At 31.0% G+C, this 27,173-nt stretch overlaps 1 long non-coding RNA gene across 2 annotated transcripts; it reads left to right on the top strand.

The window, feature by feature from the left end:
• The first annotated feature begins 260 nt into the window (after positions 1-260).
• LOC143248622 (uncharacterized) lies at positions 261-20,471 on the top strand. Of its 2 annotated transcripts, none has more exons than XR_013027097.1 (2): positions 261-413; positions 19,700-20,471. It is a non-coding gene; the product is annotated as an uncharacterized LOC143248622 (long non-coding RNA). The 2 variants fall into 2 exon arrangements; XR_013027098.1 differs by lacking the exon at positions 261-413 and adding an exon at positions 17,063-18,095.
• Positions 20,472-27,173: the final 6,702 nt, after the last annotated feature.

Raw genomic sequence — 27,173 nt, 5'->3', positions numbered from 1 at the left:
GTTTCGAAGTGTAAAATCACTTATTGAATATTTTCAGATCGAATTCCCAATTATTAATTAATACCCCTTTTCCTTTCATGAATCATTCGTAACTATAACTTTTAAATATTTCGTTCATTTTGTTTTTCTATTTAAAAAGTTTTACTCCTCCTTCACTTCATTTAAGTTTTGACTCCGCTGAAATGAGGTTTTACAGTCTTAACCTGATTTGTATTTATACGGTTTACTCTCAAACGCATGTCTTTTTATTTTTTCATTGAGAAGACAGTCTCGATATTGTTATATAACTCCAAACTAAAGCAAGCGAAATCGTCATCTCACATTTTTATTTGAAAGGTTCAAGTATTGATGTAAAGACAAGAGCTACGTTTGATGTTTGAAGTTTTATTGGAAAGATTCTTTTACTGTTTTCAGTAAGTAACTTTTATTTTGTCTCCAAGGAATTTTTTTAAAATCAGACATAGTAATCTGAAGGATTTATTCTAATTCAGTTTATACTTTGTTTTGTATTGAAATATGTTTATTTACCATGAGATTAGTGTGGTATAGATAAGAGTTTGTGTGACAGAAAACTTTAGATATAAACATAAAAGAGCACATAAAGAAGTTATCAAATAAGGAATAATGAAAATCAATATAATTAAAGCGTTTTATATCTAAGACACGGGAAACAAATAGTACGTCTCCGATCTACAAAACCATTTGTGATAACAGGATAATTGATAACCAGGGACGGCAACATGATTTTCAATGAACGAGGGTTCTCATTTTTAATATACCAAAAAAAAGTCGTGGGTTGTATTTGTGAACCAAACAAAGAGTATTTATAGTTGTAATATTGAAATATTATTGTAATGTTTACTGTGTAAAATGTGGTGGTTAGTGAGTGAACAACAATCACCAAATAATAATTTAATTTATTATTGTTTTAAATGTTAGAAATAAGTGTTCAGCTATTTCTTTAATTTTGACTTATTCTACTATATTTTTCTCTGAATACATATTAAAAACTTACCACTATATTTCATTTGTCTATCTTATTCTAGATTATCCGAACAAAGTTCACTATAAATCAGGAAAAATATGAAAAACAGGAATACGGAAAGAGGAAACACTTCCTTTGAAATGTCAAAGACATTTGGATCTCCCTTTCAGAAAATCAAATTTCCTGGTATTGGAATTATTCTAACTGTATTATATGTATTGCTCAATGTATTCAATGGATGCTGGTTAAACTTACTCCAGGTGTCTCCAGACAGGTTATTTTGGTTTACCGTGGAATATACATGGCTGCTTTCTGTGTACCAATTATTTTACATAGCCGTCACTCTTTCTTCCCAAAGATTCTGTTCCAGTATTTAATAATATGCATCCGAGGAATTACTGGAACGATAGGTATATTGTTCTTGTATAATTCGTTAAACTTCTTGCCACTAAGCGATGTTACAGTCCTTACAAAGACACAAATTATATTCACTGTAATTCTAGCTTTTTTCATTCTGCGAGAAACAATACATTTTATTGACGTAATAGCCATCCCGTTAGCCATTGTTGGGATCATCTTAATTAGTTGTCCATCTTTTCTTTTTGGAGGATTGGACAGTAAATTGGATGCACAATCTCGAATTGTTGGATCGTTACTAGCTGTTGGTTATGGTTTTTTCTCCTCGTTGACGACCATCATAGTGCGTAGGATAAAATCTTTAAGCTATGCTGTGGTTATCTTCCATTACTGTGTCATCCAGACTCTACTGTTATACACTTATCAGTTTATTGTTAACGAGACTGAATTTCCAGAATGTGGAACTGTGATTTGGTTTATACTTGGAATTGGAATACTTAGTTTTGTCACTCAGTATTTTTATGTTAACGCCCTCTACGTTGAAACGGCTAGTTGTGTGGCTTTAGTGGTTTCCTTGGAAATTGTTTTTTCTTTTATCTTTCAAATCACGATAACTGGTGAAGATATAACTTTGTCGAGTGTGGTAGGTGCAGTGTTCATTACATTAGCAGTGGTAATGAAAGCATGTCTTCAATGGTATTCTGAAAGTCCTGAGAGTTTTTTGGAAAGCTTTGAACAAAATAGGCTTAAGATACTTTAAACGTTAATAAAAGATTCGACTATATTCTCTATACAGAAGTAATATGATCGATATGGACATTAAAATTCATAATATCAATTCTTAAAGTGTACTTGGAAAAAGTGTTTTTTAATCAACGTCATACTTTTAATGAATCTTTATTTATTAAGATTAATAACCATTAATTAATAAGAAATTATAAAATTAATAAGAAAAAATGTTAAAACCTTTCTTTATGTAATCAAAATGCATGAAGAAGTTTTAGTAAATATTCTGTAACATAAATATTGCTGTTAATATTTTTTAAAAATTGATCTCTGAGGTCATTCATAGAAACCAAAAAACATATTTGGAAACAAATAAAATAATATTATTACTCAGAATTTATATAAATCTCACAGTTGAAATATATGAAGACTAAACACAGTTTTAGATAGAAATTTGCATTGTAGGACATTGGATTGTTTTTGTTTTTCATACCATTAAAGTACACAAACTTTATTATATCATTTGTTAGAATGAGACCCTGAACGCAAGCTCTGACTGATTTCTTCATAGGAGGTGAGGAGCAGAGAGCTCCATGAGGTGGAAACAATGATGCTGTACTTATAAAATATGGAACCAGAGGGGGCGTGTAGCTAGGCTTACATTGCTGTGAGTCATAGTTCCACAAAGTGGAATCAGATCGTGCATAACTATAGAAAAGCGTGTAATGTTGAAGTAATCACTGCTGAGAGTTCATGAACCAACCACAAGAGAAAAATGTAGATCAATAAATATCAACATATCATCATATCTCTAGTAATGATAAAAGCCTAAGATTAACATTACATCTAGTTTATATACTATTTTACATAATCCTGAAGAGAATGAGGTGAAGTGATTAGTTCTGTTAAGGCACTACAGGTGGATCATATAACTTAGAAGATATCATCAAAAAAGTATCAGCTTACAGTTAGAGCTACCACTAATAAAATTAATTGTATTACGTAGATTTTACCATTAAATGCAAACAACTTATATTGTTAATTCATATCCATAATCATTTAAAGAGTTGCTTCAAAGGAAAATTATTACTGGAATGATGCAACTGTAATAACACTGTTACGTCAGTCATGCTTTACTTACATTGAATACGTTTTCTATTCAATTTTATAGTCAATACTATTTTACCTTATTTGCATAAAATAATGTTCACATTATCTGTTGTAACATAATTATTTATATCTCTACATATTTACCACACATAATAATTTAACATTGAAACTTACAAACACATAATGCATATTTGAATATTCATAAATATTGTCTGGTGTTATTGGTCACATATATATTTATCCTACTTTCTATGTTTGTAACTCCATTGTTATAAATATCCCTAATTCCGAGACGGTTGCATACCTATAAGTCAGGTGATCTCACTACAAATTGTATGGTCAACAAAACAAGTCGTATTTGTCGACCACACAAAATCAGTTTGTAAAAACATTCATATAAATTCACTTAAACAGCATGTCATAATTCATCGAAGTGATTGCCTCTTATTCCCCAGAGATCATAAGTCAAAGGGGTATCACCTGTCTTGGCCATGTTTCAGAGTTAAAGAGCCTTGATCGTATTTCAAGATGTCAAGTAAGGATGAAACAAACGTTATCCACTTTTACAGTGATTTCGATAATCAATTGAAACGTTCTTTTGATGATAAATCGCGGTACAACGAGAAGCCTCTTGTCTCTAGTAAATCTACTGAAAGTAAGTCAAGTCATGAACTCGTATTGAAGGTTTCACACTAAGGTCGTATTTGTTCGTGACCAAGGGTCCGTTAGACATAGAAAAGCACTGTAATATTTGATAGCGTAATTCCTCTCTTCTTTAAAACCATTAGTCTTCTTTGAAACCATTGGTGGAATATTATCTGTTCCAGATGTCTTATCATGTGTTATTTTTACGAGGTGTACGTACGTGAACATTAAATATCTGATGTGCATTGGTAGGGAAAAGTAGCAACGAAAACATTATTAAAGGGCTATATCTTTTATACTAAAGCCATAGAATTTAGATGAACTGTTTCTTGTCATCCCCCCATGCAATCGATATAGCCGTATCAAGCATCTTTATTAAAGATATTTGCTTAAGTTCATTTTACTTGATGCTAACCACTATTTAGTAGGGGATACAGAAGAACACAACTTTTACTTGTCTGTCTCTAATTATTCCCTGGAGTGCCTGAGCTATACGACAGAAGTTACGGTTCCTTTCTTTGTAAAAGATGTAAAAACAATATACAAACATTTACGATTATGGCTCTAGGTATTACATAAGTAACGAGGAGACTGGTGGATGTGTGTGGTGTTTCAGCCATCGCTGGGAATTGTCGAGTTAGTGTGTTTTAGCATTGAGCTAGTATTTTGTAGCTGAATATTTTCTCACTAACATGGAGTAGAATATTAAGGGGTAGTCGATATGCCACGTTTATTATCTGGTATTGTATATTCTTTAACCATTTTCTGAGGCGACTGGACATGGTGCAAGTAACCATGCACCCATATCACATGAGAGGTCTGATAAACGATATGTAAATGGTTATGATGATGTCTTGGGAGCATCCTTCATAGGTGTTTCTGATCTGTCTAAGGTTACGTGTTGTTTCGCTGAATTAGAAATTCTGCTAAAATGGTGTGTCGAGTTCAGTTCCATGTTAAAATGGTGTGTTCAGTTCAGTGCCATGTTAAAATGGTGTATCAAGATCAGTGCCATGTTAAAATGGTGTGTCCAGATCAATGCCATGTTGAAATGGTGTGTCCAGTTCAGTGCCATGTTAAAATGGTGTGTCCAGTTCAGTGCCATGTTAAAATGGTGTGTCCAGATCAGTGCCATGTTGAAATGGTGTGTCCAGTTCAGTGCCATGTTAAAATGGTGTGTCCAGTTCAGTGCCATGTTAAAATGGTGTGTTCAGTTTCGTCCCATGTTAAAATGGTGTGTCCAGTTCAGTGCCATGTTAAAATGGTGTGTCCAGTTTAGTGCCATGTTGAAAGTGTCTCCGAGGAATTTAATCGATTTAGTAAATTTGATCTTAGTGTTTAATAAATTCACTTTTGTTTGTGTAATATTCTTCTGTTTCCTTTTAAAACTTCTGTGAAACATAATTTCTTGTGTTTTGTTATGGAAACACGTTACCTGTTACACCACGTCATTATGTGGTTCGACAAAATTTGAACTCTACTAGCCACGAATAGAGAGGTCAATCGATGTACTCCAAACTGCTACATCGTCTAAATATTGCGATGCGTGAGTATACGGGAGTTCTAGGAACGGGAAACTATTGACGTGGATAATTTATAACAGCGAGCTTAGGGCTGACCCCTTGGGGACACCAGTCGTAAGAGTAAACGGACGTGTAAGCGTTTGATGTATGCGAACTCTGGCTCGTCTATTTGAGAAAAAGCTCAAGATACATCTGATTATTGTGTCAGGGATCTTGAGATAGTGCAATTAAAATAACATTATGCTTTGGCACTATCAAAAGCTTTATTAACGCGAAGAAATGTAACGACTGTCATGTGCTTACGGTTGAAATATGGTTTCAGTCACTCTACAAGGTGATCGCTCGTCTGTCTTTTGTGTCTGGCTTTGTTTTGAATTTCCTTTATCATATAGTTGAGTTCCAGATGGTACAGCTATCTGTAACTTATAATTCTTAACATTACTTTACCTGTGGAATTGTGGAGGCTTTTTGGTCTGTAGTTTGTCAGGTCTCGTATGTCAGCGGAAATATTGGGACAAACAATAATGATTGCGCTTTTCCAGTGTCTTTGACACTTGAAAGGAAGAACTTCCTCTTTCCGTACTCCTGTTTTTCATATTCTTCGTGATTTATAGTTAACTCTGCTCGAACATCCAGAACATGATATAAAAATAAAATATAGCTATAAGTTTTTAACATGTGTTCAGAGAAACATATAGTAGAAAAAGTCCAAGCCAAATCAATAGCTGAACACTTATTTCTTACCTTTAAAACAATAATAAATTAAATTATTATTTAGTTGTTGTTCACTCACTGACCATTACAGATTACACAGTAAACATTACAGTATTATTTCAATCTTACAACCATGAATACTCTTTGTTTGGTTCACAAATACAACCTACATCTTTACCTTGGTACAGCGAGAAGGAGAATCCTCGTTCATTAGAAAATCATGTTGCCATCTCTGGTTATCAATTATCCTGTTGTCACAAATAGTTTTGTAGATCGAAGACTTACACTATGTGTCCCATGTATTAGATATAAAGAGTTCTAACTGTATTGAATTTCATTATTCTGTTTCAAGTGATCCTTGTTTCTAAATACTCTTGCCTTAATTTATATACGGTATAATACGGTGGATATTTTGTTGTATTTTAGAATACAGCACTTTGGATATATTATTATATGTCAGTGTATGGTACTGTGTATGATTTGCTATATTTTAGAGTATTGAAAGGTGGTTATTTTATAAAAAAAATTTATATGGTACTGCGGATATTTTATTATATTTTAGTGTATGGCAGTGTGGATATTTTATCATATATTAGTATATGACATTGTGGATATTTTGATGTATTTTAGTGCAATATATTGTGGATATTTTAGTATATTTTTGTGTATGGTACTGAGGATGTTTTATTACATATTATAGTATGGTACTCGGGATATTTCATTATATTTTAGTATTTGGCATCATGGATATTTTGATATATTTTAGTGTATGGCACTTTGGATATTTTATTGCATATCAGTCTACGGTACTGTGGATAATTTGTTACATTTTAGTACTTAATATTGTAGATATTTTCTTATATTTTAGTGTATCGTAGTGTGACTATTTTGTTATATTTTAGTGTATGGTACTGTAGAACTTTTGTTATATGTTAGTGTATAGCACTGTAAATATTTTGTTATATTTTAGTGTATGGACTGTGTTTTTGTATTATATTCTAGTAAACGGTACTGCGGTTATATTTTAGTATATTTTAGTGTATGCTACAATGGATATTTTATTATAGTTTAGTATGTAATGTGGATATTTTGTTACATTTAGTATCTGATACCATGGAGAGCTTATTATATTTTAATATATGATAGTGTGAATATTTTAATATTTTTCAGTAAATGGTACTGTAGTTATTTTATTATATTTTAGTATGTGGTAATGTGGATATTTTGTTATAATTTAGTGAATGGTACTGCGAATATTTTGTTATATTTTAGTGTATGGCACTTTTGAATATTTTGTTATATTGTAGTTTATGGTTCTGTGGATATTTTATTTACCGACCTGTGTCTTTTTGTTTCTTTCACAACCTGAATAACTCCAACTGGAGGGGAATTATATCTGAAAAACCTTCATTTACCAGAGGATCTAGCTTTTCTAAGTGTTAGACTTAAATAAATCACCCAGAATTTACTATCATCTCATGTTTGAGACCGATAATCCATAAACTGTTTTTGAAACATCATTCAGACAAACAGTTTTATTATGTTAATCTAATAAATGAAGTAAATTCTCAGTATTTCTCTATATATATTATTTTGTCTGGAACAAGAGAACATTTCCAACAACTTTATAGAATTATATTAACGTGAGTTCCTTTTTCAATATATCTACATATGGCTGTACATTTGTTGAAAATACGATAATTATAAACATACATAACAAGATGCTGTAAAACACATGTGGATCTAAAACTTGGATGACTCATGTTTGTGAATGTGTAATTTATCATAAAACGGATGGAACTTCAAGTGGATTTCTCGTTATCAACTACGACGTGTAATTTACTCACATCTGTTCCGATGATTTTCTGCGTAACATTACTTTGAATTTTATCTAAAGATACACGAGGACTATCTACGCTAGCCGTCCATACTTTAGCAGTGTAAGAATAGACACAGAGTAGCTGGTTGTCGCCATCCACCATCAACTTTTGATTCACTTTTTTATCAACGAAAAGTGGGATTGACCGCACATTATACTGACCTCATGTCTGACAAAACATATATGTTTGATAAATGGGGATTCAAAACCGTGACCTTCAGACTACGGGTCAAGCACCTTAGTCAAATGGTCCATGTTACATTACACTCGATATTGTTTTCATCGTTTGTCATTCTGTTTGCAAGTTTGATAACTTCTTTATGTGTTAGTTTATGTTTGTCCCTGAAACATTCTGTCACACACTCTTATCTTCACGAAACAATCTGATGGTAAATAAACACATTTCAATACTAAACAAAACAAAAACTGGATAACAGTAAATATATCAAATTAATGTGTAAAATGCCCAAACATGGGTGTTATTTTTACATCAAGATCGGAACCCTTCAAATAATAAATAAATTACACTGACCTAAATAACACCTTGTTTCAGCCTTTTATCCAGCTGGTATTGATTTTAATTTTTATTGATTGATTGTTTGGGTTAAGTACAAAGCTACACAATGATCTATTTGTGCTCCGCTTAACACACCTATCGAAACTCGGATTTTTATGGTGGGTGTTCGCAGATATAATGCTGTGCCACTGGAGGACATTAACTCTTGAAAGAGACACTATCAGTTATTGTATCCGTTAATAAAAGACACCATCACTAATCCATCTATTAATCGAAACCCCATTATTGCAGCTATTAACTATCACTCACTGTATCGACTATCCAAAGATAGTACGACTTGTTCTGTCTTTTAAAAACACCATCAACAATATGATGAATGGAGTAAACAACAAAGAGAATACAAACAATAAAAATACTGTAAACTCTATGATAATTGAAAACCTCAGAAACAGAATACAAACATTAAAAACACTTTCAATTCTATGTTAAGTGGTGTACACAACAAATATACAAACATTAAAACACAATCAACTCTGTCTTATGTGGAGTACACAACAAATATACAAACATTAAAAACAGTATTCATTACAAAATAAGTGGAGTACACAGAAAACATTAAAAACACTATCAATTCTATGTTAAGTAAAGTACACAACAAACAGAATACAAACATAAGAAACACCATCAACTCTATGTAAAGTGGAATACATAACAAACAGAACAGAAACATTAAAAACACGATCATCTTCATGTTAAGTAGTGAACATCGTGAACTGTTTTTTAAAAATAACAATAACAAGAGAGAAAATCTTCTCTTGTTATATCTTGTTATAATATTCTCATAAACAGACTGAAACCAGGCGGTCAGTAAGAAGTATATTTTATTTTCACTCAGCCCAAGATAGAACGTGACACCTTGGTTACCGACTCGTCACAATCTTGACTGAATGTGGTTTGAACAAACAATTTAAAAATCTTTTTTTGTTGACAGATTCTGAAGACCATGTAAACTTTTTTTACTTTTGTTCCCGGTTATTTTTATTTTAATTGCTAAAAATTATCAGTTATTTATTTTGAACAACACGGAAGTTTTACAAAACAGACAAAAAACATGTCACAAACATTTGAAGACAAATTTTCTAAAGTTCGACTTTCCTAAGACAGATGTTTGTGAATCGAACACATGTGTATCAGCGTATATTTCAAAAGACACACCAGTGTCAAAACACGGTAGCTGTAACTTACTGTGGAATATCACAGTGTATGTTTCTCTCAACTTTTATTTAACGGAAATAATTTTAATTTTGTAGATATTCAAGATCTGGGAAGCCAGACATTTTAAAACCAGTCAAACATATCTTGCCGACTGCGTGAAGGTTTGTTTGCTTGTTTTGTATATTACGAAAATCCACACGGGGGCTATCTACTTTAACAGTCGCTAATTTAGCAGTGCAAAACTAGACGGAAGGCAGCCACTCATCAACATCTACCGCCAACACTTGGGCTACTTTTTACCAAAGAACAGGAGGATTGATCGTAATATTATAACGCTGCAACGGCTGAAAGGGCCTGCATATTTGGTGTGACAAGGATTCGAACTCACAACTTCAGATTGCGAGTCGAGCGCCATAACCACGAAACCATCCTTGGTCAATTTGGAGAACGAACCTTCTCTTTCTCTTTCTATGTTCCTTAACTTAGAAATGACCACTTGAGATACAGTGGTCAAGGTAAATAATATACACATCACATTTTCCTACCATCATGGATATTCATCTAGTGATACATTTTCAGGTTTTCTTCACTTGTTTTTATTATTATTCACCCACATTTTAAAAAACACTGGGGTGAACATGATCCCCCTCTCGTTTTTCTATTTTCAACACCACCCATCCAACGTCAACCCCCAACCACCAGCCCGCGGCTTGACTCGAGCGGAAGAAGGATCTATTTCAATACAACCCTTATCAACAACGCCCCTTCACACACCTGTCGAGCACATGGAAGAAAAGTCATTAAGGTTATTAATTCAATCTGCTATATCTAAGACAGTTCTGAGACAGAACTTTTCACTCATTATATAATCATAAAATTTAACCCTATACATTCACGGCCACATCATCAGACTACAATTTATTATCACACTCAACAGAGAGATGTAAACTTTAACTAATAGAGAAAAATAATTACATCAAAGAACTAAAATTACAGCAGTAGAACAAAGAGTGGGATAACTTCTGTCAATCTATAGACGAAAACGACTTCTCCACCTTTAAAAAAAATTACATCCATATGAAAAAACTCTCAAAACACTGACCTACGTAAAGTTACCATTTGTGGTGTACTAGCTTTCATACACACAAAATTAACACAATAGCCAACACTCACCTAAGAAAAGTTACCTTTTTATGTAATAACTCTCACACACATGACAATAACACAAGTGCCAACACTGACTCAGCAGAAAAATAACCAACATTTGGCAAAAACAAGCAACAAAATATTACATTACAGTTAACACCAAATTTATTCAAAAACCAGGCACAAAACAGAAGTCTATACTATGTAAAAACAACACTGACGAACAGAACACCAACATTATTTATAAAATACAATAACTGCCACAACTTCTGTATTGGAGAAACAAGCAGAAAAATGGAAACCAGATTCAAAGAACATAAAAAGTCACCTTCACACGTTTGCGAAAATAGCAAGTCATATAAACACAACATAACCATAGAAAACACTCAAATACTAAATAAATAAACAAACATAAACAAACGTAAAATTAAAGAAGCCCTGGGCTTCTCTTTTACCAGCGAACAGTGGGATTGGTTGTGACTATGTAGCTCCTCTACAGGTAAAAGAACGAATTTCTTTGGTGTGACAGTGATTGGAACCTACGATGATCAGAATACTAGTTAATCGCGCTTACCACCTGGTCATACTCGACCAAATATGGTAGACAGAACATTGACGCTGTGTTAGAGAATATAGCAAGCGTTCCTGTTGTACAACATACAGAGTTGAAGGTAACATGAGTAAAGGCAGATGATCAGATGGAATCTTATAAAAGCCTCTATACTGAGAACAATCTAATTATGCATGTGATATGGTACAAGCAAGACCGACAGAAATGTCCTTGTCCATACCAGAAGATATTATTTATGAAGCAGTTGCTAAGCAATTGCCCGAGTAGAGCAGAGAAGGTAGTGTGTGAATTTACGAATTTCTATTTTAGTCTGTGTAACTTGTTTTGAGCATTTGTTCGCCAAGATCACTTCTTTGCTTAGACTTTCTCTATACTTGTTGTAAAGTTACGCCTCATCTTGTGTCCCATTTTAAAAGTTATGAATTTTTTTGATTTTCCAGAAATGGTGTGAGAAAATCGAAATTTCCAGAACAATAGGGTACCTAAGTTTACTGTATCTGTCAGTCTTGAAATATCATCACTGTAAAAGAAACATTGTTCCAGGAAAGTATACTAGTAGATGTTGATAAACTATTGATTTAAAGTATTGCATTTTGATCAGATTAACATATCTTATGACAAGAAAAACGTTATCACATCCTTACTAGGGTTTCAAGAAGAACAGTTCAAACGAGGTTGTTTTGAAAGAAGGTCTAACCATAAATGTATATCAACCAGAATTATCCACCTTCAGTATATTATTTAGGCAAAATATTTAGCCAGTTCACAGATAGGACACTGGCAACATGTAAACGTTTTTGATAAGCCTGTTCTGGCTTTTTAAATTTGGTGGTATGATTCATGTTCATCACTCGAAGTATTTGGAGAGTGGGATTAACATTTGAAGGACGACTATCTTTTCCAAACAGAACACATAATGAGGTGGTGCAGTAAATGTTTTGGCAACTATTTCTTGTGGTGAAAACTGCTCTTCATATCTTCCAGCGAAATATCAATGACATCTCATTCTAACATCACATGTAGATAATATTTCTACCTATTTAAGGTTTACGTTGAACAATAACTTTGTGTTACATTTACAGTACATACTTTAAAGAAGGAAGTTACAAGATTGATATGGCCAGTAGAGCCTACATATTTTAATTCCATTTACAACTGTTGTTTTAAACTGACCCAGAAACTCGCTGACAACAGTTCTAATTAAGCTATTTTTAGTGAGCTGCCGATCCTTCCAGTGATAAGCTGGGATAAACTTACGATGAAGTATATCAATAACCTTACCTACAGCATTCCATGTCTATTTGCCTAGTATGGCAACAATGCACTTAAATAGCGACTTTCATTATCGAAAGTTAAGCTTTAATGAATATCACTATCTTTCTTTTGACTAATTAGTGGTTCGATTATTTTATTTTCAGTGAAAATGAATTACAGCCTTCCCTTTCATTGTTACCACAGGATTTTATTTTCTTTTGAAACTCACTAGTTCCTCCAGAATTGCAGTTTTCTGTAGAACAGTTGTACTTATGACAATTTCAGATCTACAACTGTGAGACTGAACTTGTGTTTATCGTGTAGAACTGATGAATGAAGATACATTATTTGTCAACATGTTACAAATGGTTAGCTCATTAGTCCATAATGAAGAACGCCATGTGAAACTAAGTCTCAGGATTTCCCAGTAATGTAAAATGGTATATGTTGTCTTATCGCGACACAAGGTGTCACTCAAACCACCTGCAGCTGTCTCTATTACTGGTCAAGAAAGAAGTCCCTGACCAATAAGAGGATATGGTGAGATGTTCTATTAGTGGATTCACCTTTACTTCCCAGAATTGATGCTACATACATTATCATCTGCACTGAAAGAACTATATTCGCTTTATCTTTGGACCCTCAAACTGGTAAATTAAGTACTGGGAAATATAAATAACATGGGTATTATATAATGGGTATGACTACAATACTATCCCTCAACCAAAAAATTGTTGATAAAATCAAATGTTTCCATCACCACAAACCCGCCATGGGTGAAAAAATAGATATTGAGAGTCGTTAAAGTTTAACTTTAAACACTGAAAGAAACTATTTAAGTGCATACTTGGCCAAGATGTTCAGCATTTCATCTAACTCAGCATAATCTTAATGAAACACAGCCTGTAGATAAGGTTACTGGTATACTTCATCGTAAGTTCATCTCAGCTTATCGCTAGAAGGCTCTGCAACTCACCTACAATAGCTTATTTAGAGCTTTTGTTAGCGATTTTCTGGTTCACTTCTACCCAACAGTTATCAATGGGAATAAGATATGGAGGCTCTACTGGCCATGTCGATCTTGTAACTTTCTACTCTAAAATATGTACTCCAAGTGAAATGTCATTATAATACTGGAACACAAAGTTATTGTTCAACTTTAATCTAGCATATATTAAAAATATTATATATATGTGATGTAAGGAGGAGGTCCCGTTGACATTTCGCTGGAGGATATGAAGAGCAGTTTTTTCACCACGAGAAATAACTACCAAAACATTTACTGCACGACCTCTTTATGTGTTCCATATGGAAATAACAGTCGTCCTTCAACTATTAATCCCACTGTTGGCTTGCTATCTTGCCTGAATAACATAGTGAAGGTAGATAATTCTGGTTGATATACATTAATGGTTAGCCCTTCTTTCAAAACAACCTCGTTTGAACTGTCTTTCGTTTCTGTTCTTCTTGAAACCCTAGTAAGGATGTGTTCACGTTATTCCTGTCATAAGATATGTTAATCTGATCAAAATACAATAATTTATTAGCATCTACCAGTACACTTTACTGTAACAATGTTTCTTTTAGAGTGATGAAATTTCAAGACTGACAGATACAGTAAATTTGGGTACCCTATTGTTCTGGAAATGTCCATTTTTTCACACCATTTCTAGAAAATAAAAAAAATGTATACCTTTTAACATGGGGCACAAGATGAGGCGTAACTTTACGTGAATGAGACATTGTGTTACAGATTTGATGATTGGTACAATTTTAGTTACGTAGATGTAACCCATAGGAATTTGGTCGTTTTTCTGAAATATATATGTGTGTTGAATATTTTATGAACTGCTATGGGAGAATATTTTCTTGTCCCTTGGTTTTGTTAGGTTTTAAAGTAACACACCAATTATCAAGAGATGAAGAGAAACGTTACCTTTGTTTGGAGTGACCAATGGATTGATTGGTGCATTCTAGACAGATAAGTGACCACCACATTTCATAGGTCGAGTACAGCAAAGTTTGGAAACGGGTAAAATATCCACAAGAAATACGTTAATAAGTAAGGTGAGGCTACGACAATGTATTATAATATATACTTTAACATCATCATCCAGGTGAGGCTACTACAATGTATTATAATATATACTTTAACATCATCATCCAGGTGAGGCTACAACAATGTATTATAATATATACTTTAACATCATAATCCAGGTGAGGCTACAACAATGTATTATAATATATACTTTAACATCATCATCCAGGTGAGGCTACTACAATGTATTATAATATATACTTTAACATCATCATCCAGGTGAGGCTACAACAATGTATTATAATATATACTTTAACATCATAATCCAGGTGAGGCTACAACAATGTATTATAATATATACTTTAACATCATCATCCAGGTGAGGCTACTACAATGTATTATAATATATACTTTAACATCATCATCCAGGTGAGGCTACAACAATGTATTATAATATATACTTTAACATCATCATCCAGGTTAGGCTACTACAATGTATTATAATATATACTTTAACATCATCATCCAGGTGAGGCTACAACAATGTATTATAATATATACTTTAACATCATCATCCAGGTGAGGCTACTACAATGTATTATAATATATACTTTAACATCATCATCCAGGTGAGGCTACTACAATGTATTATAATATATACTTTAACATCATCATCCAGGTGAGGCTACTACAATGTATTATAATATATACTTTAACATTATCATCCAGGTGAGGCTACTACAATGTATTATAATATATACTTTAACATCATCATCCAGGTGAGGCTACTACAATGTATTATAATATATACTTTAACATCATCATCCAGGTGAGGCTACTACAATGTATTAAAATATATACTTTAACATCATCATCCAGGTGAGGCTACTACAATGTATTATAATATATACTTTAACATCATCATCCAGGTGAGGCTACTACAATGTATTATAATATATACCTTAACATCATCATCCAGGTGAGGCTACTACAATGTATTATAATATATAATTTAACATCATCATCCAGGTGAGGCTACTACAATGTATTATAATATATACTTTAACATCATCATCCAGGTGAGGCTACTACAATGTATTATAATATATAATTTAACATCATCATCCAGGTGAGGCTACTACAATGTATTATAATATATACTTTAACATCATCATCCAGGTGAGGCTACTACAATGTATTATAATATATACTTTAACATCATCATCCAGGTGAGGCTACTACAATGTATTATAATATATACTTTAACATCATCATCCAGGTGAGGCTACTACAATGTATTATAATATATACTTTAACATCATCATCCAGGTGAGGCTACTACAATGTATTATAATATATACTTTAACATCATCATCCAGGTGAGGCTACTACAATGTATTAAAATATATACTTTAACATCATCATCCAGGTGAGGCTACTACAATGTATTATAATACATACTTTAACATCATCATCCAGGAGAGGCTACTACAATGTATTATATTATATACTTTAACATCATCATCCAGGTGAGGCTACTACAATGTATTATATTATATACTTTAACATCATCATCCAGGTGAGGCTACTACAATGTATTATATTATATACTTTAACATCATCATCCTGGTGAGGCTACTACAATGTATTATAATATATACTTTAACATCATCATCCAGGTGAGGCTACTACAATGTATTATAATATATACTTTAACATCATCATCCAGGTGAGGCTACTACAATGTATTATAATATATACTTTAACATCATCATCCAGGTGAGGCTACTACAATGTATTATAATATATACTTTAACATCATCATCCAGGTGAGGCTACTACAATGTATTATAATATATACTTTAACATCATCATCCTGGTGAGGCTACTACAATGTATTATAATATATACTTTAACATCATCATCCAGGTGAGGCTACTACAATGTATTATAATATATACTTTAACATCATCATCCAGGTGAGGCTACTACAATGTATTATAATATATACTTTAACATCATCATCCAGGTGAGGCTACTACAATGTATTAAAATATATACTTTAACATCATCATCCATGTGAGGCTACTACAATGTATTAAAATATATACTTTAACGTTATTATCACGTTTCAAAATTTATTTCTTAAATCACTTTCACCTTTCTTTGGTTTCGAAGTGTAAAATCACTTATTGAATATTTTCAGATCGAATTCCCAATTATTAATTAATACCCCTTTTCCTTTCATGAATCATTCGTAACTTTAACTTTTAAATATTTCGTTCATTTTGTTTTTCTATTTAAAAATTTTAATTCTCCTTTACGTCATTTAAGTTCTGCTCAACAGATGTCACTACTTTTTGAACCTTCTGAACTGAGGTTTTACAGTCTCAACCTGATTTGTATTTATACGGTTTCTTCTCAAACGCATGACATTTTATTTTTTCATTGAGAAGACAGTCTCGATATTGTTATATAACTCCAAACTAAAGCAAGCGAAATCGTCATTTCACATTTTTATTTGAAAGGTTCAAGTATTGATGTAAAGACAAGAGCTACGTTTGATGTTTGAAGTTTTATTGGAAAGATTCTTTTACTGTTTTAAGTAAGTAACTTTTATTTTGTCTCCAAGGAATTTTTTTCACATCAGACATAGTAATCTGAAAGATTTATTCTAATTCAGTTTATACTTTGTTTTGTATTGAAATATGTTTATTTACCATGAGATTAGTGTGGTATAGATAAGAGTTTGTTTGACAGAATGCTTTAGATATAAACATAAACTAACACATAAAGAAGTTATCAAACTTGCAAAGAGAATGACAAACGATGAAAAATATCAAGGGTAATGTAACACACAAAATCGTCAACACAAATGTCAGAAAATCTAACTACATCACAGTTTTATACTACATATGGTATACAACAAAACAAGTAAAACTGTCGGTCTGGATGTTGTTATCAAAATGTCTAGTTTATCGACGTTTGCCTCAAAGAACAGATGGCGGTAAATTCCAGGTGATTTATTTGAGAAATTTGTCTAGCACTAAACAAGTTGTCACTAGATTAGAAAAGTTTATATCCACTGATAAACCGAGGTTTTCATTATAATTCTCTTCCACTTGGTGTTATTCATGTTGTGAAGAAACGAATAAGACATAGATCGATAAATTAAATATCCACTGTTATACACTTATCAGTTTATTTTTAAACAAAATGTTTTTCCAGAATGTGGAACTGTGATTTGGTTTATATTTGGAATTGGAATACTTAGTTTTGTCACTCAGTATTTTTATGTTAACGCCCTCTTCGTTGAAAAGGCTTGTTGTGTGGCTTTAGTGGGTTCCTTGGAAATTGTTTTTTCTTTTATCTTTCAAATCACGATAACTGGTGAAGATGTAACTTTGTCGAGTTGGTAGGTGCAGTGTTCATTACATTAGCAGTAGTAATGAAAGCATGTCTTCAATGGTATTCTGAAAGTTTTGAGAGTTTTTTGAATGCTTTGAACAAAATAGGCTTAAGATACTTTAATAGTTAATAGAAGCTTCGACTAAATTCTCTATACAGGAGTAATATGATCGATATGGACATTGAAATTCATAATATCATTTCTTAAAGTGTATTTGGAAAACGTGTTTATAATCAACGACATACTTTTAATGAGTCTTAGTTTATCTGTTAAAGTATATAAGTATAAAGTGTGGAAATCTTTGTTTAAGTTATTAAAATGCATGAAAAAGTATATTTAAATATTCTGTAACACAAATGTTGTTAATAGTTTATAAAAATTGATCTCTGAGGTCATTCATAGAAACAAAAAACATTTGGAAACTGATAAAATAATATTATTACACAGAAAATATATGTATCATTATTCAATTATCTTAAGTCTAAACACAGTTTATGATAGAAGTTTACAATGTAGGACTTTGTATTGTTTTTGTTTTTTATACCATTAAAGTACACAAACGTAATTAAATTAGTTGTTAGAATGAGACCCTGCACGCACGCTTTGTTTATAAGTTTTTATGTGACACTTTCTGCTTTCTGACAATCCAGATACACTAAATTCATACCTTTATCCTCATCTACGTGTCCAGTAACATTTTAAAATCATGTTAAAATATTTGTTAGATATGATTTTTCCTCATTAAAACCATGTTGAATATCTGATAAAATAATAAATTTTGTTAAATGACTTTATAAAGCGTCTTTTATCAGACTTTCCAAAACATTTTACACACATGATGTAAGACTGATAGGTCTATGTTAGTGGACAATTTCTCTCACTTTCCTCGAAGACAGGAGCAACATTAGCTAAATTTAAAAGCAACAACATTTAAACAACATCAGCTCTTTTAAAATCGGGTTTATAGAGCATATAAAATAAACATGAGAATTATCTCGATATCTGAATATAGTTTGTTCAGGACAGGAGGTGTATAACGTAAAGATACTGGAGTTTCACTAAAACCATGACAGCTGGAAAAGGTGGTATCGTGATTAGACTCTATCACTTTCTTGTTCTCAATTCTGAATATATCAGCAAAGATGTTTTATTCAGATATTTTTCATGGCCAAGCGCGTAAGGCGTGCGACTAGTAACCCGAGGGTCGCGGGTTCGCGCCCGCGTTGCGCTAAACATGCTCGCCCTCCCAGCCGTGGGGGTGTATAAAGTGACGGTCAATCCCACTATTCGTTGGTAAAAAAGAAGCCCAAGATAGCCCTCGAGTAGCTTTGTGCGAAATTCCAAAAAAACCAACAAAATCAGATATTTTCTAATCACTGATAATGGTGAATTATTTATTTTGAACAGAGGCTAAACATTATGAATGTGGATGCATTGTAAATGTCATTTATTTTGTACACGTCTTTGTTTATTTTTACGAGGTGCATATATATATATATATATGAACATTAAGTATCTGATTTGTATTGGTAGGGAAAAGTAGCAACTAAAACATTATTAAAGGGCTATATCTTTTATACTAAAGCCATAGAACACTGTTCTATTCACAGATGAGTCACGTTTTCGTATTGTCGGGTCTGATGGACTTCAACTTGTCTGGAGAAGAGAAGGAAAACAATATGACGACATACCAATCACTGGAGTGTACCTAGTGACGTGGATTGAGGAGGCAACCACAGAATATCACATACAGAGGAACCTGAATGCTTAACGTGTTAAAACCCCACGTAATTCTCTTCCTCAGAGACTACCATGATGTCACTGTATTGTAGCTGGACAATGCTTATTTGCACTCTGCACGTATCCATGCAGAATATGTTGACGTAATGCTACGACCACCATACTTACCACTGCCTACACTCCACTGAACATATATGGGATGAGGTGGGCTACAACACTTCCAAATATTACAAAGAGAGCAGATAACAGTTGATCCAGATATTGCAGGACAAGTGACATGGGATTCTTCAATATAGAACAAGATATCTGGTGGCCAGTAGTCTCAATATATTACCACAGAACAGATATCAGCTGATCCAAGTATTGCAAGACGATTGGCATGAGATTTTTCAACACAGGATAAGACGTCTGGTAAGTAGCATGAGACGTATGGCCATAGCACGGTTTCTACACCCCCATTATTGAACAGAAAAAACTACAAAAGACTGGCAGGTGTTTCGGTTTAAATATGTGAGTCCCCATTACTTAAAAACAGAGATAACCAGGGTTGCTCATGGTATTCTCTTCACCCCACTCATGAGTTTGATATTTTGGTCATGCAACCCGAAAAAAAAATAGAATAAAATAATAATATAATAATAATAATAAACAAAACAACCATTTCTTGAATTTCACTTGAGAAATTCAACGTAACATAACAACAGTTATCAGTTATATACTTTACCTCAAATTTCAGATTCATCCACAGTTTATGGTAGATGAGTGAACACTAGATATAATATAAAATTGTAGGATGGATAAAGGTATATTATATTCTTCACCTGAACATCATCTTTTATTTATTTATTTTATTTTGTTAGTTTGTATTCTAATTCCTCTCCATAAGATGTTGGAACTTTATAAATTTAGATATCTTTGTATCTAACATTTTACCTCATTTAAATGTATATTGCTGAAAATGGAATATTTAAAACCATTCTAGTATTAAATGTCTCAGAGTCAAATGTTTATATTACTATTGTGCTTTTATTCATCATCCTTAAAACAATTCTATCAGTTCATATTTCATGTTACAGAGATGAAGTAATTAATTGGTACAATAATCTACTTAGAGAAACAAAACTTAAAAGTTACTAAAGTTATTAATTACTTTTGAACTTTGTACAGTTGATGCAATTTTTCAGTAACAGTTTTTTGGTTTTTGTTATTAATATCTATAACACTGTTTATTGTATGTTTATATTAATATCTATAACACTGTTTATTGTATGTTTATATTAATATTTATAACACTGTTTATTGTATGTTTATATTAATATCTATAATACTGTTTATTGTATGTTTATATTAATATTTATAATACTGTTTATTTTATGTTTATATTAATATTTATAAAACTGTTTATCGTATGTTTATATTTATATTTATAAAACTGTTTATCGTATGTTTATATTTATATTTATAACACTGTTTATTGTATGTTTATATTAATATATATAAAACTGTTTATTGTATATTTATATTAATATTTATAACACTGTTTATTGTATGTTTATATTAATATTTATGACACTGTTTATTGTATGCTTATATTAATATTTATAACACTGTTTATTGTGTGTTTATATTAATATTTATAACACTGTTTATTGTGTGTTTATATTAATATTTATAACACTGTTTATTGTATGCTTATATTAATATTTATAACACTGTTTATTGTACGTTTATATTGATATTTATACTAAAGATTGTTTAATTAATTAATTTTATTGATTTACTGAAAATGAATTATGTGTAATTCAAAACATTCATTACAGATGTTTACATATGTTGCCGTGGCTCTATTACTTGTTTTGTTAAAATGTTTTAAAAATCAAGTTTTGATTGCTAGAGAAAGTATTTTTATATAAGATTAAAACACGTAAAAATAACACACACATTGCAGTGTTAAGTCACATTGAAAGTATTATAATATAAAACACGTAAATATAACACACACATTGCAGTGTTAAGTCACATTGAAAGTATTATAATATAAAACACGTAAAAATAACACACACATTGCAGTGTTAAGTCACATTGAAAGTATTTTTATATAAAAGACGTAAAAATAACACACACATTGCAGTGATAAGTCACATTGAAAGTATTTTTATATAAAACACGTAAAAATAACACACACATTGCAGTGTTAAGTCACATTGAAAGTATTTTTATATAAAAGACGTAAAAATAACACACATTGCAGTGATAAGTCACATTGAAAGTATTTTTATATAAAACGTAAAAATAACACACACATTGCAGTGATAAGTCACATTGAAAGTATTTTTATATAAAACACATAAAAATAACACACACATTGCAGAGATAAGTCACATTGAAAGCTTCCTAATTATTTATTTAAACCAACAAGTTCCACTGTACACACTAAACACAAATTATCACATCATAATAACCCCTCAACTTGAGTATATTTTGTACTGATAACATAAACACAGTCAAATAAGTCTTAATATAATATTGTGTAGCAGGTAAACTTTTATAATCTAGTTGTTATTGCTGAGTCACAGAAACAGAAATAAGTGTCATGATATCTACGTCAGTCTGTAGACATGTGATATATGAAGATATAATTTAAAACACTTAATGTTTAAAATTCATATTTTAACTACTGTTTTAGTAAACAGTATTTAAATCGACATAAGCCATTGAAGCTTATAAACAAAAATAAGTCAGTGTGACAAATCTTATAATGTAGTTTATCTTATAATAATTGTAAGTTTCAACCTAAGTTAAACATCCAAAGTATAATAATACAAAGTGTTGAGTGGTTTATGTTACAACAATTTTTAATACACAAATCAGTGAGTCATGTGTAACCACAGTTGATATAAAATATTATAAAACTGACTTTCCTTTGTTCTAGAGAACCTGTATTTTGTAAAATACAATCACATTTGAGTTCTGATACATGTATGTATATATATATATATATATATATAATTACTATTTACAAATTAATCTTTAAATTTAAATTTCAGTTACTTGTCTTAAAACACAGAACAATAAATAAATAAAATAGAAAACAATGATATTCTCTGTTTACATAATTAGTACTCACATGTCACAATCTGCTAAGCCTTTTGAGTTGTGAAAGTGTAATATGTAAAACAAAATGATTGTTTCATGTCTACAATAGAAAAATGAGTTTACTGATGAAGATACTTTATAAAAACAGAAAAATCACGTAAGAGAAATTCTGATGTTTTGATTGGTTATAAACATTTCATACAATGAAGTAAGTACATGTGAACAAACATTTCCAAAGACAGAAGAGATGGGCAGGACCAACTTGTTTGATTTTCTAAACATGTCTTGGAAAATAGATAAAATAGAAGGTCCTTGTTTTATATTATACCTTGTTAATATTGGTAATTTGAAATTCTATTTCTTAAGGAACTATGGATTTTGCCTTTCAATGTCACAAACATATAATTTAAGCCAAATAATCATTCAGTATGCTACACAACACACAAAACTGAATATTTAGAAATCTATTTTAATACTAACATTTGAAACATAGATCTTAGGAATATGTAATGTTTTCAGTGTTCATGACAGTATCAGCCTGTAGGATGTTTAATTTATTTTGAAAATCTGTTTTCAAGTACAACAAGTAACTATCTACAAGAAGATTTATACATGTATTTTATACAAATATCTTTAGTAGTATGTATCAATGTAAAGTTAAATTAAAATAATGTTACTTATAAATACTGTACCAAAAACAGTTCTAGAATACATTAATTTTTACTTTATAATGTGCTTGTACCAATGTACACACGTGGTGAAGGCTGTAACTATACAGATTGATTCAGTGTCAGATTTACAAGTCATATCCAAAGAAATAGTTATTTTTCTACAGACTTTATGAACTATTATGAAAAAATAATTGTGTGTGGAATGGGTAACAAAAATATTCAGTTTAAATAGTGTTACAGATTTTATAATAAATGTTTAGCATACTTAACGAAATATTCTCAACATACAGAACAGATACTGAAATAACAAACTCAAAGTTCTATAAAGTGAAAAACACTATAACTCAAGCACTTTCAAAAGGTGAATCTTCCTTCTTCAGGAACAAACTGGGAATCAAAATTAGCTTTAGTATTGAGTCTGTGTTTTTATGATTCAAAGTTCTATATTAATGGTTTTAATGATTGTTCAGTATTTTGCTAAAATTGTTACAGTTTATCCACATTTCTTTTAAAACTACATTAGTATGTAGAAATGTAAGCATCTGTTGCTTCTCTTTGGTAAAATTTGTACATATCATCAGAACAAATAATTGTCGTACCTAGATTTATTAAACAAACAATAATACCAGTATGTAGAACTGTAAGAATCTGTTGCTTCTCTTTGGTAAAATTTGTACATATCATCAGAACAAATAATTATCATACCTAGATTTATTAAATAAACAATAATACCAGTATGTAGAACTGTAAGAATATATTGGTTCTTCTTAATAAATTGAGTGTTTATCATTTGAACAAAGAATTAACACAACTTGATCCAACAATCAGTCTTTAGTGAAAGGAAACTTCAAAGTTATTACTACAACAGCTTCATGACACTTGAATAATGTTATGTTATTCATTAGTTTATTTTGTACATTCTGTTGATAAATTGTAAATCTGACACTGAATCAATCTGTATAAATTATCATGAAGATACTGAACCAACCTGACCTAACATGTGTACCTCAGTAAATAGTATGGCTGTGATACATTTGTCACTGAGGTAGTGACAGTGACTTATTATAACATTATGTTCTAATTTCAATAAAAACTGGTACTATCTATTTATTTTAACTTTTCCTGAACACAAAACTATGTAATCAGAGTTAGTTATAAATAAGTAATAAGTGTGTTGAATTGATATAAAATATGTTGTGAACCAATTTAATAAAGTTATTTACTGATATATTTTATAACATATTCAGTGTATTTTACACTAAGATTCTGATAACAAGCATATCAAACTGTAACAATGGAATAAAAACTAATCAATTTAAAACATCTGATTACATTTATCACAAATATAAAGTGTTAGTTGAACTTAAAATGGTAAACTGACTCTGATTTACAGTCTTGTTCTCAGATTTTACTCACTATTTGTATCACATTACAATTAGTAGTGAGTATAAATATCTACTGACAATACTGTTCACAAAAAGTTATCATTTGATAACCCTATAGATACAACTATAGTATAGAGATATTTGGATGTTTGAATACTGGTTTAAATAATTGTTAATGTTACATAATAAATAACTTTTATTTTATAATGTTAATAAAGACTATAAACACACACATGGGCTCATTGCAAAACTATAAAGGTTACCTAACAATAAAAATTAGAATGAATAATTTCAAATATGAAAGAAACTAAAGAATGACTAAAAAGTAGCATAAATGGCCACAAACATTCACAAGAACATGTTTACAACAACAGAAATTAGCATTATCAGAAGTTAACATATACTGCAAAGTTGTGTATATAGTTCAGAAGTAATCATTAAACATCTCGACCTGAACAAGTTATAGCAATGTGAACTCAATGTGTACTTGTTTTTCTTACCATTCTGGAGAACTTTCCAGCACTTTAGCAAACAATAAAATAAAATAATAGATGTATAAACTTTTTATAATTGTAGATCTCTCAAGAAATATATTTTGTCTACAAAGTTTATACAAATACTTATAGAATACCAAGAAAGGAAACCTCAAACTCTCTGTATGTTTCACAAAGTTTATACACGTACTTGTATAATACCAAGAAAGGAAACCTCAAACTCTCTGTATGCTTCACAGATGATACCAGCTTGGGTAACTTGGAGACCTCAGCCCTAACTTAAAATGTATCCTCCATTATGGCTGAAATAATTACTATTTCAGATACAGTAAAATGCATTATAAAGTGAACACTTATACATGTATCTGTATTTTATAAACTATATCAGATATACACAACTGTTAATCATATCATTTACAGTAACAAATATTGAAAGTTGCTCATAAAATTCAAATAATAATAATGGTGTTTAGTTTGAAACTGTTAATTCTTCCTAATAAAAACATATAATGTTAAATTTTCCAGAATTATATATCTTTAATAAATGTTAAACACTTACAGCTTAATTATGTCAGACACGAATCATGTAACATAATAGAAATAATGTTTTCTATCAATGTAACCACACTAATTTCACAGTTTCTTTATCCACCTACATTCACCTGTCAATACTTAACATTTCCAGTGTCTATAGGTACTAAAATCATGCTGATAAATTCATTTATGTGTTCAAACAAGTTTCTGTGTACTTCACAAAACTAACAATATTTATACCAAAGGATATCACATCACCTCAAACAAACTGGAAACTGCGATTGGAAGTACAGTATATAAAAACTTGTACACTTAACATTATCATAGTCTGTTCTTCTCCAGAAATAATCCAGAGTGAGACATAATTATCTGAATGACTCACCTTAAAAGAAACCAGCCTAACGGGCTCAATTACTTTCTGGCATATTTTGTGTTATGAATCTTATAATACATTGTTTGTTAATACTAAAGTGCATTTCATAACTAAATTTGAACGTTTACAGTTTGAAACATTATAGTAGCTAACTCAGTTTATTTTAATCAACACCAGCAGTACTTAACTTTGTCATTTTATTAAAGGAAAACAACAAAAAAGTAAACATTAAATAATCAAATATGAAACAAAATGTGGGTGACGTGTTACAAGGGTGAGTAATAAATGTAAAACATTCCAGATACACTGTATTCTAACACAGATGCAAACAACTACAATATGTGCTTAACTATTACAATTTATCAATATTTTACACAGTTAAGTTGTAGTTTTAACTACATTATATTGATAACTTCTTCATGTGTAATATGTCAATACTACAGACTTTAATTTTCTCTAGACTTTGTGGACATCAAGTAGATGTTTGTTAGGTATAACCTTAAAAGAACCATACACGGATGTAAAGAATAATTTTATAGTTACTGGTTATGAAGAAGTATTATATCAAAAACATGTGTATTTATTATATATAGAAAATTATAAAGACAAACTGTTGTATAACCAGGTAAGAAGCTGGATTAAGTAAGGATTTGTACAACTTGATAACTAGCTGGATTAAGACAGGATTATGTGTAATCTGATGGAAGCCTGGATTAAGATGGGATTATGATATTTTGATGACAGGTTTTATTATGAATAAATTTAAGGATTCAGGTCTAGGATAGAATATA

This window comes from Tachypleus tridentatus, chromosome 4, assembly GCF_004210375.1.
Source record: "Tachypleus tridentatus isolate NWPU-2018 chromosome 4, ASM421037v1, whole genome shotgun sequence".
Classification (NCBI taxonomy): domain Eukaryota; kingdom Metazoa; phylum Arthropoda; class Merostomata; order Xiphosura; family Limulidae; genus Tachypleus; species Tachypleus tridentatus.
Note: the sequence above shows the minus strand (reverse complement) of the source record. Positions and strands in the feature narration are given on the sequence as shown.